A 17,383-nucleotide genomic window follows, 5' to 3' on the forward strand; every position below is an offset into this window, starting at 1 on the left:
CCTCCATCATGGACGGTCGTGAGCAGCAAGTGCAGAACTGGAAGTGTAAGTTGCATTTGGCCACAGAGACGCGAAAGCAGCACAGATGCAGCTGTGGTGAAAGTGACACTTTTTCACCACACTGTTGCTCTGGCTGCGGTCCCAATGGGAACTCATGCAGGAGTTCATCTGATTTGGAAAGAAATTAAGATGTGTTTGTTTTTTAGCAGCTGACGATAAATTAAAAGGCCATGCGTTTAGGGCAGCTGTTTTTAATCCACAAGTCCTCAAGACTTACTTCTCTGCAGGATGAATGGAGGATAAACTGGGGTTAACTATTAATTAGTTATTAAAAAGCAGCCATTTTACCCCAACTATCCTCAGATTGAAATGTATATGTTTTGTGTGTCCTGCTGCATCATCACTTTGACATAAGTAATGATGTTTGGTTTTATCACACAATAAAAAGGCTTTTATTGCCACGTTTGAGCACAGTATTTTATTTTATTTTTATTTTATAGTGGTAGAAGAAGTATTCAGCTCATTTACTTGAGTAAAAGCACTAATACCATACTGTAAAACTGCTTTGTTACAACTAAAAGTCCTGCATTGAAAAAGAATGTCTGGGAACAAGGTAACCAAGGCATTTTTTCCATTAATGGATGGTACAGGGTCCTGGTAGAACTTTAGACATTACAACAAAGTAATGAAATACATGTGGCAGGGCACCTTTTAGTAAATTACTTGAGTAAATGCACTTTTACAGTCCAGGTCCACCATGTCTCATATTTAATTTTATAACTTTGGAGCATTTGAGGGGTCTTAAACCCCAGGCTGAAAGCCGGAAGAAACACCTAACTCACTCCTTTCTTCCAAATTATTTAAGTCCGATATGACTTTATTGATTGCTGGCATTTATTAATAAGGAAATGATCCCTCTGGACTTCAAATGGTGCCTTGCAGGGAGCTAAAGGCAGGAGCACCATCCTGGGACATGCCAGCAGTCTCCAGGGATCCTTTAACTTCTGACCCTGGTTGACATGGATAACCATGTCTGACCATAATCGTTTTGAAGCCCCCCTCTCCTTCAAGATGTTTGAGCCGAGGGAAGGATCCAGCCCTTAATGAGTGACCCCTGGTTTTAACGAAGTACTGCCTCACCCGGAGGGCACCTTATTCCCTAGGGGTCATGCACTCAGGGTTCATCGACCTCATTCTTGTCACGTCAAGGCTAAGCAGACAGCGTTGTCCTCCACACTTTCTACATGGGGGAGATTTCACAGCAAATTCACCTCATAACCGCCATCATCCTCCTCTCCACTCTCTGGGAAATCCCCTAATTCCCACTGTGAGCTCCTTTGTCTTTGTTGTTGTCTGAGCCTGGCATGCACCCCAAGCCACCAGTCCCTGTTTGTCTTATGTGTTTTTTTTGGAAATGGTTCGGAGAGCGGCAAGGCTTTAAGGAGCAAAGAATGTGCAACGTGTTACCAGGATGCCTGCCAGGAGAAAGGATGGTTGGAGGACCCAGCTCTGAGTTTTAATTGGTCTCATATACTTGGCCTCAAGTGTGCAGAGATTGAAATAAAGTGTGCAAAAGAAAAGAAGGTATCAGAAAGTGAAAGGGGACAATATGTAATCGTACCCTGATTGTTTCATAAGAAAGAGTTTAGAATGAAACCCAATTGATTATCAAATAAAACAAGTACATGTCAAAATCAGAGAGGGAGTCCGTCGCACAATGTGGTGCAAAAACAAAACTCCTGCAGAGTAGTTGTTGCAAAGGCACAAGAGGCTTCATGAATGCATGTGTAAATTAAGCAATCTGCTGTAATTGCAGCAGGGATGAATTAGTCCCTGGTTAATCAACTCCAGAATTGGGAAAACTGAAGCGGCACTCAGATGCATCCACTCAAACTGCTTGAGGAAGTTGGAGCAAAAGACATTGTGGGAACAGCAAATGTTTCACTGCTAAGCCAAGAACGTGACCCAATGTTTGTCCTCGGTTCCAGTCTAAGCTTCTAACATTGGCGTTACACACACACACCTCCCCACCCCCTTGTACTTGAGTGGCGTTTGGTGTTAAGCTAACATGACTTGAGGCTCAGGCAGTGCAACTCAACGTCCGGCTAAATATTGCTGAGATTGGCCCAAGTTTACTGGTATTGTAAATGCACCCATTTAATCCTGCATCCAGGGACCACACATCCGCAACGCTCATTACTGTCACAGCCCTTTAATATTAGAATAGTGACCCTTTGAAAATTAGAGGATGACCAGAGATGGACGAGTGATTGCCAGGAGGGATGTGCAGGGGTATTTGCTTACCATCCATCTAAACCTCTTATGTTCGCTTTGGGAAAACGGACGCCGTGGCCTGGACTCATGTCATCCTATGAGGCCGGTAATCGCATTAAAAGTTCACACAGTAGTCTTTATGAAAGAACTGTGCTGTGCTGTGGCTGTCCTCAAAGGGATCCTGTGTGAAGGAAGATGATGCGGCTCTCTGGTGTACATTACAGGGACATGTCTCCAGGCTGAGATGGAGCGTGTCAGCTGATGGTCCAATGGATGATCACAGAGTGATGTAAAGACACTGAGGGGACTTTAACAGAAGATACGGGGGCCAGCTGAACTAAAATTGTATCTGACAGCGTCAAACTTTGAAAATAAATGTTTCTTTTTCCCACAAATGATTTTTGTAATCAGTTCATAGAATGCCAATAAACCAAAACATACAAGTGTAGACCCACTTTCAGAAAACTCAACAGTAACATTCATACATAACAGTATGTTTGTTGGCTTTTTCCCTTTCGTTTATATTGTGTTACAAAGTCCACTCCAAAGGGAGTTTCCATATTTCACAGTAAACACTGTTCACAAACTGCTCAAAACCGCTCTATTGTAGTGCCAGCCCTCACTTCCCTGACAAACGTGTGGCATTTTGCATCACTTTGTTACACACTGCTAGTGTGGCACGCCCTCAAAACTAGCTATTCAGAGCGGAGGCCTGAAGAATTCAGATAGTTGTATTGCCATGTCCAGAAGACAGTGCAGAATTAAAACGTTTGAAATATTAATTTGTTCACATTTAAATAACTAACCTCTCTGAAACGTCTTGCTTCAGTCTGAAGGTTGCGTAGCGGATTAGAGTTGTTCTGCCTCGCTCTACTCTGCTTCTGACTGTCTTGTAGTCCGGAGCTAGGTGCTTTGCACATGTGACTCCCAATAAAGATGGAATAGAAGTAAGATGCCTCCCTCAGTAGCTAAAACAGTGAGCTCAACACACAGAGAGCTCAACACACAGAGAGCTGTGTAACCCTATCTTAACATAAGTACTAGGAGCAGCTACCCATTCTCTATCAATAGTTCAAATGTCGGATTTTTTACATTTCCTGGAGTCTTGTTGTCACATTGAGGTTGCCAGTAAACCAGCCGAAGCACTACAAAGATGCAGTCGATGGATGGATGCACTGTTATTTCTCAAGTTTAACATGGAACTCCCTTCAAATCTAAATGTTTTCATAGCACTGAGAACCAGAATAGCTTTTTCCCTCAGCATCTACCCTAGTCTTGATGTTAAGGAAAGCTAATCGCTTCCTAGCTCCAAACTTACTGAGGCTGTTATAGTGTGAGGCTAGGTGACAAAATCATTATGGTTTGATGGTCACAATGCGGTGCACACGTAGAGAACAGTATGTAGACAGATTCACGTAATGCAAAACCAAAGTTCACAAGCATGAGTTTCCGCCAAAAACCTTTAGCTCTCCGCAGTCATTCTGTAAGTAGGTTCGAACAACAAGCGGATTGATGTACAGGTCAGTCACACTATCGTGAGCGCAAATGAAACACCAGCGTTGGAAGACACACCCCATGCGACGGTGTTGCCACACTATTGTAAGGTATTTGAATGGAAACACATTCAACGTGCTAACGTACGTTTAGCGGGATCGCCCAGTTGTGACAATCACCGGGACAATTTAAAAAATAAATATCCGAATAACAATGGTATGCCATTGTATCAAGTAAGACAAATTGTTTCCATATGAAACAAACAGAATTATTGCTGCTATCCTTTCTTCCTTTTTACCCTAATGTTGTCCTCGGGTCAACAATTTGTCCTGGTTTCAAAGTTTTTTTAAATCAGAAATATGGGATGTTGAAATGAGCAGAGAAAATGTTGGAATAAAGTGACAAACAGTTGGGCAAAGCATAAACCAATGTTGAAAAAAGGGATGAAACATTGACCAAAACATCTGGAAAAAGCTAGATAAATGCTGAGAAGGGACAACAAAACGGGGCCTATGTTTTTTCTGCTGTTGACGGGAAAGCAACACAAGGGTTAAATTAAGGACAGTGTGAGGGTAGGTCCAGTTTGTCGATGTTTTTTTTTTTTGTTTTGCTGTTTTCTACGTTACAAGAGCTGGCGTTGGATGAATCTGTGTTTCCTGTCCTCCCAACAATACGTTCTTCACACAATGGTTGATATCACTTATGCGGCCTTGACAGATTTGATTATTCATGAATGAGCTGATACTTTTCCCTATAATACCTAACAAGGCTTTTCTTTTACTCAGGCTTGGCTAGAGAGAATGAGCTGAGGTTATTGATTAAACTTCGGAGAACTGTAAGACGCTGAAATTGACTTGTGTCTCAGCCAGTTCTTAGCTCATATGAGTAGTGACTTTGCTAATCAACACTGTCAGTTTGTCACTGCAGGGGAATTTTCTGTCAACTTTTGTCCAATATTACACTCAATTCTTGGTCTTTTACTTTTCAGCATCAGGAAATGAAAACAGATGGACAAATGGACAAGTAGATATTTTTCTTTCAAAACTGTATGTTTCCAGCACATTTATCAATTGATACATCACTTCTTGTGATCAATGTGAAGTTACCACTGTTCCGCTGCCTATTTGCAGTCAAGTATATCCCTGAATAGCACAGAGTATGTCAATTCAAACATGTGTCGTTTGATTCTCAAGGGTTAGTTTAGTTAGTTTAAGTTTACTTCAGACTTCCACAATGCTAGCAGCTGAGGCTTAGGCCCTGTGGTTCTTCGAAGTGCTCATAGTATGCTCATTTTCAAGTTCATAATTGTATTAATAGGTTGTACCAGAATAGGTTTTTGTGGTTTCACTTTCAGAAAACGGCATATTTGTTGTACTGCACATTGCTGCAGCTCCTCTTTTCACCCTGTGTGTTGAGCTCTCTGTTTTAGCTACAGAGGGAGGCATCTCACTTCTGTACCATCTTTGTTGGGAGACGCACGTGCGCAGTAAGGCTGCGTTCCAGACACAGTTCGACTCAAGACTTGGTAGAGTTCCAGGCAAAGAGTTCCAGATGCCAATTTTCCAAGAGTCTTCCAATTTGATGCTGTTCATTTACTTCACCGAAAACAAGTGTGCATATCCTGGGGCGTGATGAATCTTTTTCATAAATGTACAGAGACAAGGAAAAAGCAGAAAGACTAAAGAGGACTAACAAAAAGAAGAGAAAAGAGTTTGTGGTGAGTTCTGATTTCAGTCAGAGGCTGAACACAAACACATAGACACACTAAAGAGACACTGTCAACCCTTCCTTCTAGCTAGCATAGGCCTACAGCTAAAGTGTAATGGATACATTTGCTGTTTGGGGCAAATTTGCACAAATGATAATTGCTTTCTGGCTTAACACACCAAAATTGGCAATTTAAGCATCAACAACTGCACACGTGACAACTGAGCAAACTTAATCTGCAGAGGAAGATTGTGTGATACAATCGAAAGCTCCAAAAGGAGCTAGAAAAAGAACTTTCTTAAAACGCAAAGTTAGAAAGTACAGCTTCCATCCTTCACTTTGAAAATGTGTTAAAGGGATACCCTTGCCCTGGAATTTAACATAGGCCTACATGCCATATCTTTGAACATTTTTCTGCAGCAGTATCAGGTTTATATTTGACAAAAGAAACGGTGTGTCTGTTACATTTGGGTTTAATGTTCACACTAGTTTTTAAACCTTGTTGGCAGGCTTCGTCTTATCGATCTATTCAGCATCAGGCAGAGCATCCTCTCCATCTTAGCCTCCTTTCTGATTCTGCACAAAGTTCAGGATGTTTTTCCACTTAATCTTCTCCAGCTATCACTCAGGCTTGGGTGGAGGCCTGCTGGCCCTCAAGCCCAAATTGCTAATCTCTGGCGACACTGCGGCAACTGCCTCTGCTTTCTCCAGTCTGCGATCTGGAAACCTGAGCAGGAAAAGGCGGTGAGAAAGCAAAGTTGATGGCGACTTGGCGGTCGGCTGGCTACGAGAGTAAAGCACGGTACTGAAAATGGCAGCTGTCAAGAGATGTGACACTGAGGGGGAACAGGCGAGGTCCGACCCCCCCCACCGCCACCCTGGTCTGTCTGAGGACTTTGTCACATGCGTTAGATACTCCTGGTCATCAGAGTAAATGCAGACCGGCAACCTTGTCAAGTTGAGTGAGGAGGTATGTCGTGCGTGAACTCAAGTGTGACTGCTTAGGTAAATCCATTAAAGAACTGAGAACAGGGGGGATTTCTTCATTTATTAAGCCAAAGCCAGGGGAGCAGATTATATGAATATCTCATCACATGTAACATCAAGTTGCATCTCTGATTTTGGAGACATGTTCAGAGTAACAATAAATAAATAATTATAATTAAATCTAAAACACCTTAAACATGAAACGTGTTTGAAAGGTAGTTTTTGAGGAAGTGGGTGTATAACTGAGGCATGAATCTAGCATACAATCTTAAAGCAAGACACTTTTGGAATGTTGGAAACTAGAAAAAAGGAAGATTACCTTAAATTTTGAGCTCAACAACAATGCAACCAACCCAAAATAATATGATTAGAAGAATATACAATGTGGTAAAATCACGAAAGAAAAACATGTGCACATCTTTACCAAAACTGCACATTCTTGCAGTATAATGAAACGTACTTAAAATATATGTGTCTAGTATAACTGTATTTGCATTTTATACACACAGAAAAGAATGAAAAGAGTATTTGCTGGATTTACTAAAAAGAAACTACATATGTTTGCTGCAAAGTCAAACCGCTTGTTCCTTGTTTCTATCAAGGGCCATTTAGTTGCTGTTTTTTGGAGTTTAAATGTCCATATTCAGAGCACTTTCACGGCTTCTTGTTCATGTCTGTAAATGTGAAAATGCTTGCTATATTGGCTTAATGCCTAAAATTCTACAACTGTAATTTAATTTCAACACAATTTAGTGATACATTTTTGGAATGAGACTGAAAACAAAAGTTTGCTTCTGAAAAGATTTTCATTCTAGATCCAAATCTGCATCCGAAGAAACGGTGATAGAAAACAATTGTGAGCAAGTAGCAGATTTTTTCATTTTTTTATTTAAGTAAGTGCCATGAGAAAACAAAATGAGGGCAACTCAACTCAGGGCATTTGGGTAACTCCTGGATCAGCACCAAAAACTGATAACTTGCTCCTTGACAAATGGTCAAACATTCAGTTACATTTAACAAAAAAACTGTTGTTCTCATTCCACTGCTGCCAAACAAGCAGATGCAAATGGAAATATAATCTCTCTGCAAAGAGGAAAATGAAAGATAGTGTGCACTTCTAATTTTGCAACAATGCAAACTATTATAAGAAATAGCATCATGGTCACCAGAAACAATATTGTACAGAGTGGCGAAAACAATTTCCTGACCACAGGTGTTAAAACAGAAGTGTTCAATCCCTGAAAAGGTTATACTGGACTATGTTTAAAAGGCTTACAGTGAAGCCATACTTAAGCCATGTATGTGATCTTTATTGTAAATGCATTTAACTAATGTTAAAGTGTAACGCCACCGTTCATGCAGCATGTTCTGCTGTGATACATTCACTGGAGCACCTGTCTACCTGCAAGGTCTTGTGAGGTCAAACCCTCTCCTGAGCCACGAGAAAACAACAATGTGCCAGCAAGTTTTCTTCTAACGCTGGAAAAGTGCAAAGACTCCCATGACAGGCTGGAAAAAACATCGGCAAGATGAACTGTGAACACAGCAATTGTGATTCGCTATCTTGCTCCAAGAGCCCCGGGGCAGTTTGAACCGGGGCTGGTGGAACAAGGGGGGGGGGTGAGAGACAAGGATTGTGGGTTGCATTGGCACTTATTTGCTGCCAACTTAAGCGACAACAAGGCTCATGCAATTTATTCTTCTTTAAAAAAAAGTGTTTTGCCCCCCAGGGGACAGGGTGCTGTGGGACAGTCATTAAGCTGTAAAGGGATGGCCCTCACCAATCAGCCTCCGTCAGTGTTCAGCAGCGCCGCAGCCTGACATGTGAAGCAACAGCTACTGGAAAGCCTCGTCCATTTTGGTTTCGCATCAGCGGCTGCGCTCTGGCTGTTCGTTCGCTTTGTCTTTCTTTGTTCCAATCACTGTTTCTCTGCCTCTTATGTACTCATTCAGTCAAATACACACTTGGATATTTTGGAAGTAATCCTAATCTCCCATTGACTACTTTATCTGAACTCACATTTTACTCTAAACAGCACATTTCTAACACAGACCTTCAATGCAAACATAGTGTTGACTTTAAATCTCAACCTAAAGAGCTTACAGGAACATATTTGCTGCCCTTTTGCAACAAAATGGCATTGACATGTGTATGGGGCCTATTGTGTCCACCAGGTGCTTAGATTTCAGTAGTGATTTTCCAGTCTGTTTTCTCTTTTGGAAGCTCCTGCCAATGAAGGCGTAAGAAGACTTGTATCAGTAGAAATTAAGTCTCTCTGGGTTGTTGTATTGGCATCTGTTTGCCTATAGAGGTGGACAAAGGTTGTATGTCACTTAATAGCGCTTTAACTAATTTTTCTGAGACCTTGTTTTATGGATTTTTAAAATAATGAGTATCTCATCATTTGAAGAAGTGAATCAGTGAAATACATGCAAGCACACAGTCATCATCTTGTAGGGCTAGTTTCTCTAGAACCAGTATTTCCCAGTAAAATATCCTGTAAATATCGGAACTTAAAAGTTTGAGAAGCACACAGATGAGGAACTACAAAATTAGTTTGAAGTGGTTTTTTTTGTGTTTTTTATCAACTCGCTCTCAAGAGCTGTGAATTAGGCCAGTTAAAGTAGGAGGAAGTGCAAATTACCATTGTGTCATGTGGTCTTTCCGTTTAAAATTTTTTTTTTTTATTTCTTATGACTGGGGCCTAGTGCCTGCAACATGTGATGAAATGTTTTATAGAAAGAAAGAAAAAAAGACTCAAACTCTTTTGCCAGCTTTTACAGTTGTGCATACACCTTGATATTAGGCCATGAGTCTTTCCAGTGTCAATTTTTCCCTTAATTTAACCTCTTTCCTCCTCTCTCTTCTGTTATGTGTTCCAGCTGTGTTAAAAACATGTGGTGCTCATGGTTGACCAGCCAGGGATGTTCAGCACTGCTAAATCCACTTGTTCATCCCCCACTGAAAGTACTAGATCTACTACTTTAGTACTAGACCTTGATCACAAACACTTTTTTTAACTCTTTGCTTCAAATGACAACAGAATTTGTTCGCGACTCAACAAAAGAGAATCTCCCTGAGGAAATTGTGAGGAGAGCATGTGAATTTAGTTCCCCATTTCACGCGGTCTACATGTGATCAGTGTACCTTCTGATATTTGATGTGATGATGATATGATGATGACGTGTGAAAAATATAAATAAATAATGTAAAATGTCACTCACACAGAACATGTGTTTCTGTGCAATATTGTCATCTACTGTGCCAATTTTCTTACTGCTGGAATTACAGCAATGACCGCTACCATCATATACATAATTATTGCACCAATGGCGTAAAGAAATATGCTTTCTGGATATGCTTTCCAATGTACAATAATGTGTGTCAAGTAACAGTCATTCATTATGAAATGTCTTTGAGCAAGGCTCTGAATTCCCAAATGACACACTCATACATCATACAATGCAATGATGAAATTCAGTGACTACTACAGATACAAACATGCCTCAGGACGCCACACTGACCTGATGTTTGCACAGGCGGCCCATCAGCCTTGAAGACATTTCATCAGAGCGGAGAAAAAAACAAAAAGGTGGCGAAAGCGAAACATTGCTGACACTCATCTGCAGCGCTCTGGACAGGAAGGTGAGCAAACAATCACCAGGAGCAGGTGCCTTTTGATGGACAAGCCTGCCAGTGCATGTCGTCAGCCAAGTAAATAAAACACAGAGAGGGGGGAGGAGGGAGGGGAGAAAATGGGAGGCCAGTGGGAGAGTGAGACAGAGATGGATGCAAACTGATGTTTGTGTTTCAACAGACTGGCGGCGGTGTCTCAACTGCACTGTTTGTCAGGTTTTGGGAAAGCAGGTGTTGTGGCGAATGCTGATGCTATCTATCTATCTATCTATCTATCTATCTATCTATCTATCTATCTATCTAGCTATCTAGCTATCTAGCTATCTATCTGTCAAAATTAAAACAGTTATAAGTTAAAGTGTTACCATCAAATAAAATCTCAACAGAGGGCGGCAGCTGTAGTTATCTTGGACAGCTCTAATATGTTACTGTTTTTGAGCTGGTTACATTTAGCCGTTTCAGTTGGCCACAAACTGCAGCCATGTATTTAGCCATTTGTTTGTGTCATAACTGGTCAATTTTGACCAAAATATAAGTGTTTGGGGCATACTCGGCACATGGATAGCACAGGTAGCAGAGTAGAAGATTATGTTGGAGGAGTGGTTTAAGAACTTTTTTGCCATGACTCCAGGTCAACATTGAAATCAGTAACTGTTGTGTAATCAAGATTCCACAAATGTTTCCGTGCCTTTGGAGACTCAAACAATAGATTTTTGGAGGTAGGTTTTGGAGTTTAAGTGAGTAAGATGATTTTTCTGTATTAAACATTTATTGGTATTGAATAATTGGTGAAGACGAGCTTGTGTAGAAGCATTTAAAATCCCAACCTCTAAACTTTTTTGTGTGGTGTGTTTTGTCTGGCCCTGACAATGAAAATCAGAGTTTTTTAGTTACAGATTTTGGAAACACTTTGTTTAAATCTGCTGCCCAACTGTTTTATGACTTCTCTGAGGAAACAACGCATGCCCAGAATATAAATGATTTTGCTTGGGCCACAACAATCAATCTTCAAAAAATAGTTTGACTTCAGTGTTTACTATTTACTTTCAAAATGATGATTTATATTCACACACTCATCCAAAAATGACATGATTAAAAAGACAGATTGATATTGTGGTTAAATGGATAGAACCTTCATCACATAGCAACATAAAAAGAGTCAGATTTAAAAGATATTCAGCAATATCTTCAATCCCATCACATTCAGTCTTGGACCAACTCAACTTTAATAAAACCATGCACTGCAGTATCCCCACTGCTGAACATCAGGACACCGCTGAATGTTCCTACTTTGACATTAATCTGTTCAGCCTAATGTTCCCCGAAATTAATCCATACGTCCTCACACAGGCTTTCACTTCCTCCCATGATACTCCACGCCAAAGAAATCCTTGATGTCTCAACAGCGCAGTAAAAGAAGTTGAAAAGGTAATTCTGAAACGACTTCATCACCTGTTTTCTCCTCATCCAGCCCTCCTCGACGCCCCGTCTAAGAGTGTATTTATCCCGATTTCCCTCTAATCCAATTAAACATTGGAGCAGAGGTGCTGTCACTGCCAAACATGTTGCTGCACGAGCCAGCTGAAAAAAAAGCCTCAAGACAGATTAAGGCAAAGAAGATCCTTAATTTGTTAATCACTGAACTCTGCTGTCACTGATAGGGGGAAATGAGCACGTCTTCATAAACGGGCCCTGGTATGAGTGGGGAGTCATGCGTGAAACACAAAGGAGGAATCAAGCACAATTATCAGGAGAAGCTGAGAGAATCAAACGTGGACGTTTTTCATTATCTGGACGATGCCTCGCTTCCTGTCCGTCTCTAAACGCTAACGTCTGCCTGCTCAATGGTGTTTTTTGCCTCCAACGTTGCCTTCCAGGCAGTTAACCCTTTCCTTAACCCTGGAAGGAGACGTTGGGGACAAAAAACACCAGACACTCTTCTGCCTCCGAGGAGCAAGGAGTTGGTGAAGATTGTCTGCTTTAGCTGAGGCTCTTCATGCAGGGATTTGTAGTGTAGGGCAAACCCACAAGAAGTCAGCTCGAACATACATCTTCATCATGTGAATTTGCAGGTCAGAGTCATCGAGGAGTAAACCTCTACATATGGGCGCTCCACCAGGTGTGCTACCCAGGCGCCCAGAACATGGACATCTTGATATTTACTGTGTACTTCTGAAACATGTTTTGTTTTGATCAGGGCTTCAACCTTTTTCATATTGTTACAATTGCCTAAGCTAAGTCACAAAGTGGGGATGCAACAGAGACTTGTATTTTTTCATTCAACCTTTATTTAAACTCGAAAGATCAATAAGGGCTGGCACTCATTGGAAATGTCATTAAGTAATTACAAAGACAATCAACAGACTAACAACAACACAGAAAAAAATATACCATCATCAGAAAGATAAAAAGACAAAGTTTAAAAGTTGAGTTGATTTTAAGAAAGTGCTGGAATTTGTTCCAGGAGTCAGGGGCAGTTTTTCCAAGTTCAGAGTCAGACCAAACTTGGGAAACATAAAGCAAAAGCCAGTCCGTAGAGCTAGTCTGATAATGTCCGTCTGAGGAACAGAGAAGTGTTGTAATGATTTTGTAAGAGTTTTGTAAGATGGCAGTTTTTCAATAAGGGCCTTATAGTGGCTTTAGATTTCAGACTTGAGTCGGACTTGAGCAACAACAATTAAGACTTGACTGCTGTGAACTTGAAAGGAAAAAACATTTATCAAGTTTAGACCAGGACAATTTACAGCACATTGTCAAATAAGTAAAGCGGGATTCATGCTTATGCGTTAAATCTACACTCTGGCTACGTACATAGGTACGTGGAGACACAGACCCAACACCATAGCTTGAAGTGCACCTTTTGAAAAATGTAACTACGCGTTGCGGCGACGCTCGTTGGTCGGCCGTGGCTTGGTAAAGTTGCGTTTCCCCTGACTCGTTTCCTGGTTCTCCTTCTCCATAAACAACATGAAATCAAGGATAGGGTTAACTTTCCTGCAACAGATTTCCCATAGTGGTCAGAAAGCAGACTTTGTTTCTCTCACTTAGCCTCCAGAGCACAGAGTCGCTACTCGCTCTGAAGCTAAACACGTCACTCTCTCTCGCTCTACCACACACTCCTGACGCGCATGCACACACCAACGCACAGGTATAAACTTTCGGCCACTTATGGCATGGACAATCATGCTTAAGACAGCAACAGATAGGCCTTGAACTGCCATGCTGAATGTTTTATTTTTTGGTCTATGCATTGGAAGTACTCATCTATCTAAAAAATATTACAAGTTTTGAAAGGAAAATTTTCAAATGTTGTGACTTTTTAAAGGCTGGATTCCTTTTAGTGTACTTTTTTCTGATCTATGATGATCTATAGAAGTTCTAAGAATGTGTCCATTAGCTCTTTTGGCACACATATAGCCTCTTAGTACTTGACAAAATCCAAACCTGTTCTACATTGGTTAGTATAAAAATACTTGAAAGTCTAGCAGCTTGGCTTGGAAGAGGGCTTATGAGGACTTTAAAACAGAAGATACTACTGTGTCTACCACTCCAACTAGCCATGTCCTTAATGTCCAGACAGAGTCATATTGACTTTGACCTTGTTTTTCTGATGTGTTATATGACAGTTCAATGTACAGTTTTCTCTCGCTACAATTTGGCATGGCCAACCTGCAGTTACATTGGTCCCCTTGAATGCTTTTGAAAATAAAACTGATCTTTATTCATAATGTGTTTTGTTAACTTTATTTTTAACTTCATTATTTAGCGTTCATTTTGCCAGCTAATTATTTGAAAGTCCATCTCTACCACAAGTCATTGCAATGAACAAAACACCATGTTGAAATAGTAACAAATCTCATCCTGTATAGGCCTATAGCACTGCAGTATTTGATCTTACAACATGGCAGCATGTCTTCTGAAACACCAGTAACTGGTGAAGCCAATGTGAAGCAGTTGATGACTTTCATGTTGCTATGAAATGAAACATGGCTTGTTAAAAACAACAACAACAGTAGTCATTGTGTGCATAATTACCATTTACATACTGTATATCAGGCAGGGGTAGGAGTTTTCTTACTCCTACTACACTCATCACACACACGCACACACACACACACACACACACATACACACACCCTTTTGGCTTTTGTGTGTTTCAACACTTGGCCTCAAGTCATGATTGATAGATGCTGTTTACTTGTGGGCAAGGCACTCAATTTCAACTTAGGATGCCATTAGGGACAAACAATGCTTTCTCAAAGGAGAAAAAACAAGCTAAAATAACAGTTGTTAAGGTAATTGTGAGTTATAGATGCCATTAGGGCTCGATGGATCTTTGTTATTGTGACTAATATATCTTTGGTTGGTTTTCTTGAGGTGCCTTGATTTTCTGACGCCTCTCCAATTATCAATAACAAGGTTTTTTTCTTTCTTGACAAAGTATCATCAACATGCAGCAGTTCTAAACTTCAAAGACCTTCAAAGAACAAAGCAGTACAATCTCCATCCTTGGAGAACAGCACAGACATATTTGCTGTACAGAAAGTGCTTTCAATTGTTCTTCCATCAGTTACAGTAAGGAAATAAACTACTGTGTTGTCACTGCGTGACTAGAAGTGTCTGAAATGTACTGGAAAGAGTCAGGAGTCAATGGTTGTTACCATCTGTGAGTTAGAGTGGATCTACTCTTTTAGGTTCAGCCCAACATGCAATTTTTATATTGAAGAAAGATAACTAAACTAATTAACAGAAGATATGGAGTAAAAGAGGAGAAAAAAATGGAACCACATTGTAGGTGTGGCTCCAGATCCCTTCTCATATAGCCTGCAGATCCTCCTACTACAGGAAACACCAATCAAAAAATCAGCTGTGCTTTGGAAGCATCCAAACCCCCCTTTATCTCCAACATATTTGATACTTTCCACAAGGAAGGCATTCATTAAAAAGAATGGATTGATCCTGTCCTGGTTCTTGTTCTTGTGTCTAACGCTGAAGATGGTAAAGTGGAGCAGATAAAGGTAGCAAACTCAGACGCACTGAATAAACCAATAGTGCGTAGATCTGTAAAGTAAAAACCACAAAACTGTCAGCGCGTCCACTTGATACAAGCCTTCTGTGATTGCGTATAACCTCCACCCCTCCTCCACACAATAGCCAAGTAGGACCCGGAGGATTGAAAAAACATGATGGATTTGTCAGAAGAGGTAGTTATCTTCACTCGAGTTTCTGCGCGAGAAAATTGCCAAAAGACACAATCTTCTGAACATAGCCACACTGAGAGCTACAGAGAGAGTTGTGTGACGCTGATAGTCTTAATAAGCCTTGTATCAGCTCATTTGGCAATGGCTTGAATGTAACAGACATTCTTTAAGATGAGAAAGTGATACACTGAAGCTTCAAATAGGTTGATAACAAAGTAAAGTTATTCCAGTCATTGTGCTAAGCTAGGCTATAAATCCACTGTGGTGGATGCAAAGACATAAGGATCTTTGGCTTCATAAGATGTGAGTTTGTTTGATGTGGTAAGTAAAATTGTTTTATTATTGTGCAGGATGAACCATTTCTCTAATCTGCATGAGAAAGTATTCATTTAGAATAAAGAGGTCATGGGTGTTCTCTAGAAATCTTACAAAATCAATATAGAGGATAGAAATCTCGCTAAATTAAAAGTGATTAAGGTAACATGAGTTCTAGATGATATTAGGGCTTGATGGGTTTTATTATTATTGTTAGGCAACTTGTATTTTTTGGGTTGGTTTTCTTGAGGTGCCTTGAAGATTGTTGCTAAAAAATGTTGCTATGCTTTTTGCTAAACAAATAGAAATACTAGTTTGTTCTTGCACTTTTGCATTTTGTCATGGGTTTCTCTCATGATAAGCTTCAACTCTTCACTGCTTCCATAAATTAGTGTTGTTGTTTTAGCTGTCACTTTTGATTTCTCCTCCAGCTTAAAATCCCCATGACAAATTGTTGCCCCACAACTATTTTCCCAAGCCACTGGATTCTCATATACACATACTTCCCAAATAATGGGAAATACGTGCTTGTTTTCTTTTTTTTTCCCGATCTCTCTGTTTTATGGAGCCCTGTTCAGGACACACCAAGTTAGGTAGCATATACTGAAACCAAATGGCGTGCAAAAGAATTAACATTCTAATTAAAATCTGATTAGACTTTGATTTGCCAGATAATTATACTCGTGTGTCGTTGTTCTCTGGACTATTCAGATTTGATGAGGTGTGTTAGTGGTAATTACCTCGCTGATATGGAAATGTGTGACAGCGCAGTTTTCACACTGAGGCAAAACAAAAGAAACTGTATTTCCTTTGTATGATCCATGTTGTAGTAGAAGCTGTGGTTTAAGAAAGTTCTAACACAGAACAAGCTGGGGTAACTTCCTGAGTGAAGAGCAAAATAAGAGTTTGAAGTGATCAGGATTTAAACAATTGCAGTTCTGTTGGTTTTTGTGACAAAACATGCAAGTTCGTCATTAATGGTACAGTCTACACGTCATTAGTCAGACCATTATTAACAGACCAATATTTAATTGAGTTTAAAGGGATAAAAACATTCTCTCAGTTCAAGAAAATAGGCAAAATATTATTGTGATTAACTTAAATTCAACAATATTGAGCAATTAGATCAACTGTGATGACAGAGGAAACTGGACCATGTCAAAGACTGTCATCCCTGTCTGTCATGATATGATATGTATATTTCATCATGTGTATGTTTTGTATGAATACAATAGTCAAACATTAGACTAAAAAAACAAACATACTGTCATCTTCAGGGTAATATTCAGTAGGGCAAGGTATCGTTCAAGAATTTTCCAAACCAATCACAATGACTTTGATACTGGTTCCTAAACTACTATTTAACTATTTAAAGTTCATAGCTCAGCCAGGACAGGTATGATGATGACAGAAAAACAGGTGTTGATTTCCTCAGAATTCAAAGGCACTATCTCCAAATAAATACAGACTCAAAAGCTTTGTTTTCCTGCTGCATGGATTTCAATGCTGGTGCCATCCATAACAATGACATACCTTGTAAATCCAGCCAGAAATATACCTGAATTATAGAAACTGCAATAGATGTGTTAAGCCCTTTAACACTGTCTACATTGAGAACATTTGTTGCGGCACATACAGTACAGGTAAACCAGGTGGCGCTGTGCTGTTTTTACTTTGACTGCCTGTCTCTGTTTTTACGTAATGCCACAGCTTAGTCACATCCACCACAAGCTACAGTACACACAGACACACACACACACACACACAC

At 40.2% G+C, this 17,383-nt stretch overlaps 1 long non-coding RNA gene across 1 annotated transcript in view; it reads right to left on the bottom strand.

Annotated features, from left to right (window-relative positions):
• Positions 1 to 501: 501 nt before the first annotated feature.
• The window catches only part of LOC117945454, a 24,975-nt gene continuing 8,093 nt past the window's right edge, over positions 502 to 17,383 (bottom strand). The window contains exon 3 of the long non-coding RNA XR_004656810.1: positions 502 to 602. This is a non-coding gene — a long non-coding RNA (uncharacterized LOC117945454). The remainder of the gene's footprint in view (positions 603 to 17,383) is intronic.

The sequence above is a fragment of the Etheostoma cragini genome, chromosome 5 (genome assembly GCF_013103735.1).
Source record: "Etheostoma cragini isolate CJK2018 chromosome 5, CSU_Ecrag_1.0, whole genome shotgun sequence".
NCBI lineage: Eukaryota > Metazoa > Chordata > Actinopteri > Perciformes > Percidae > Etheostoma > Etheostoma cragini.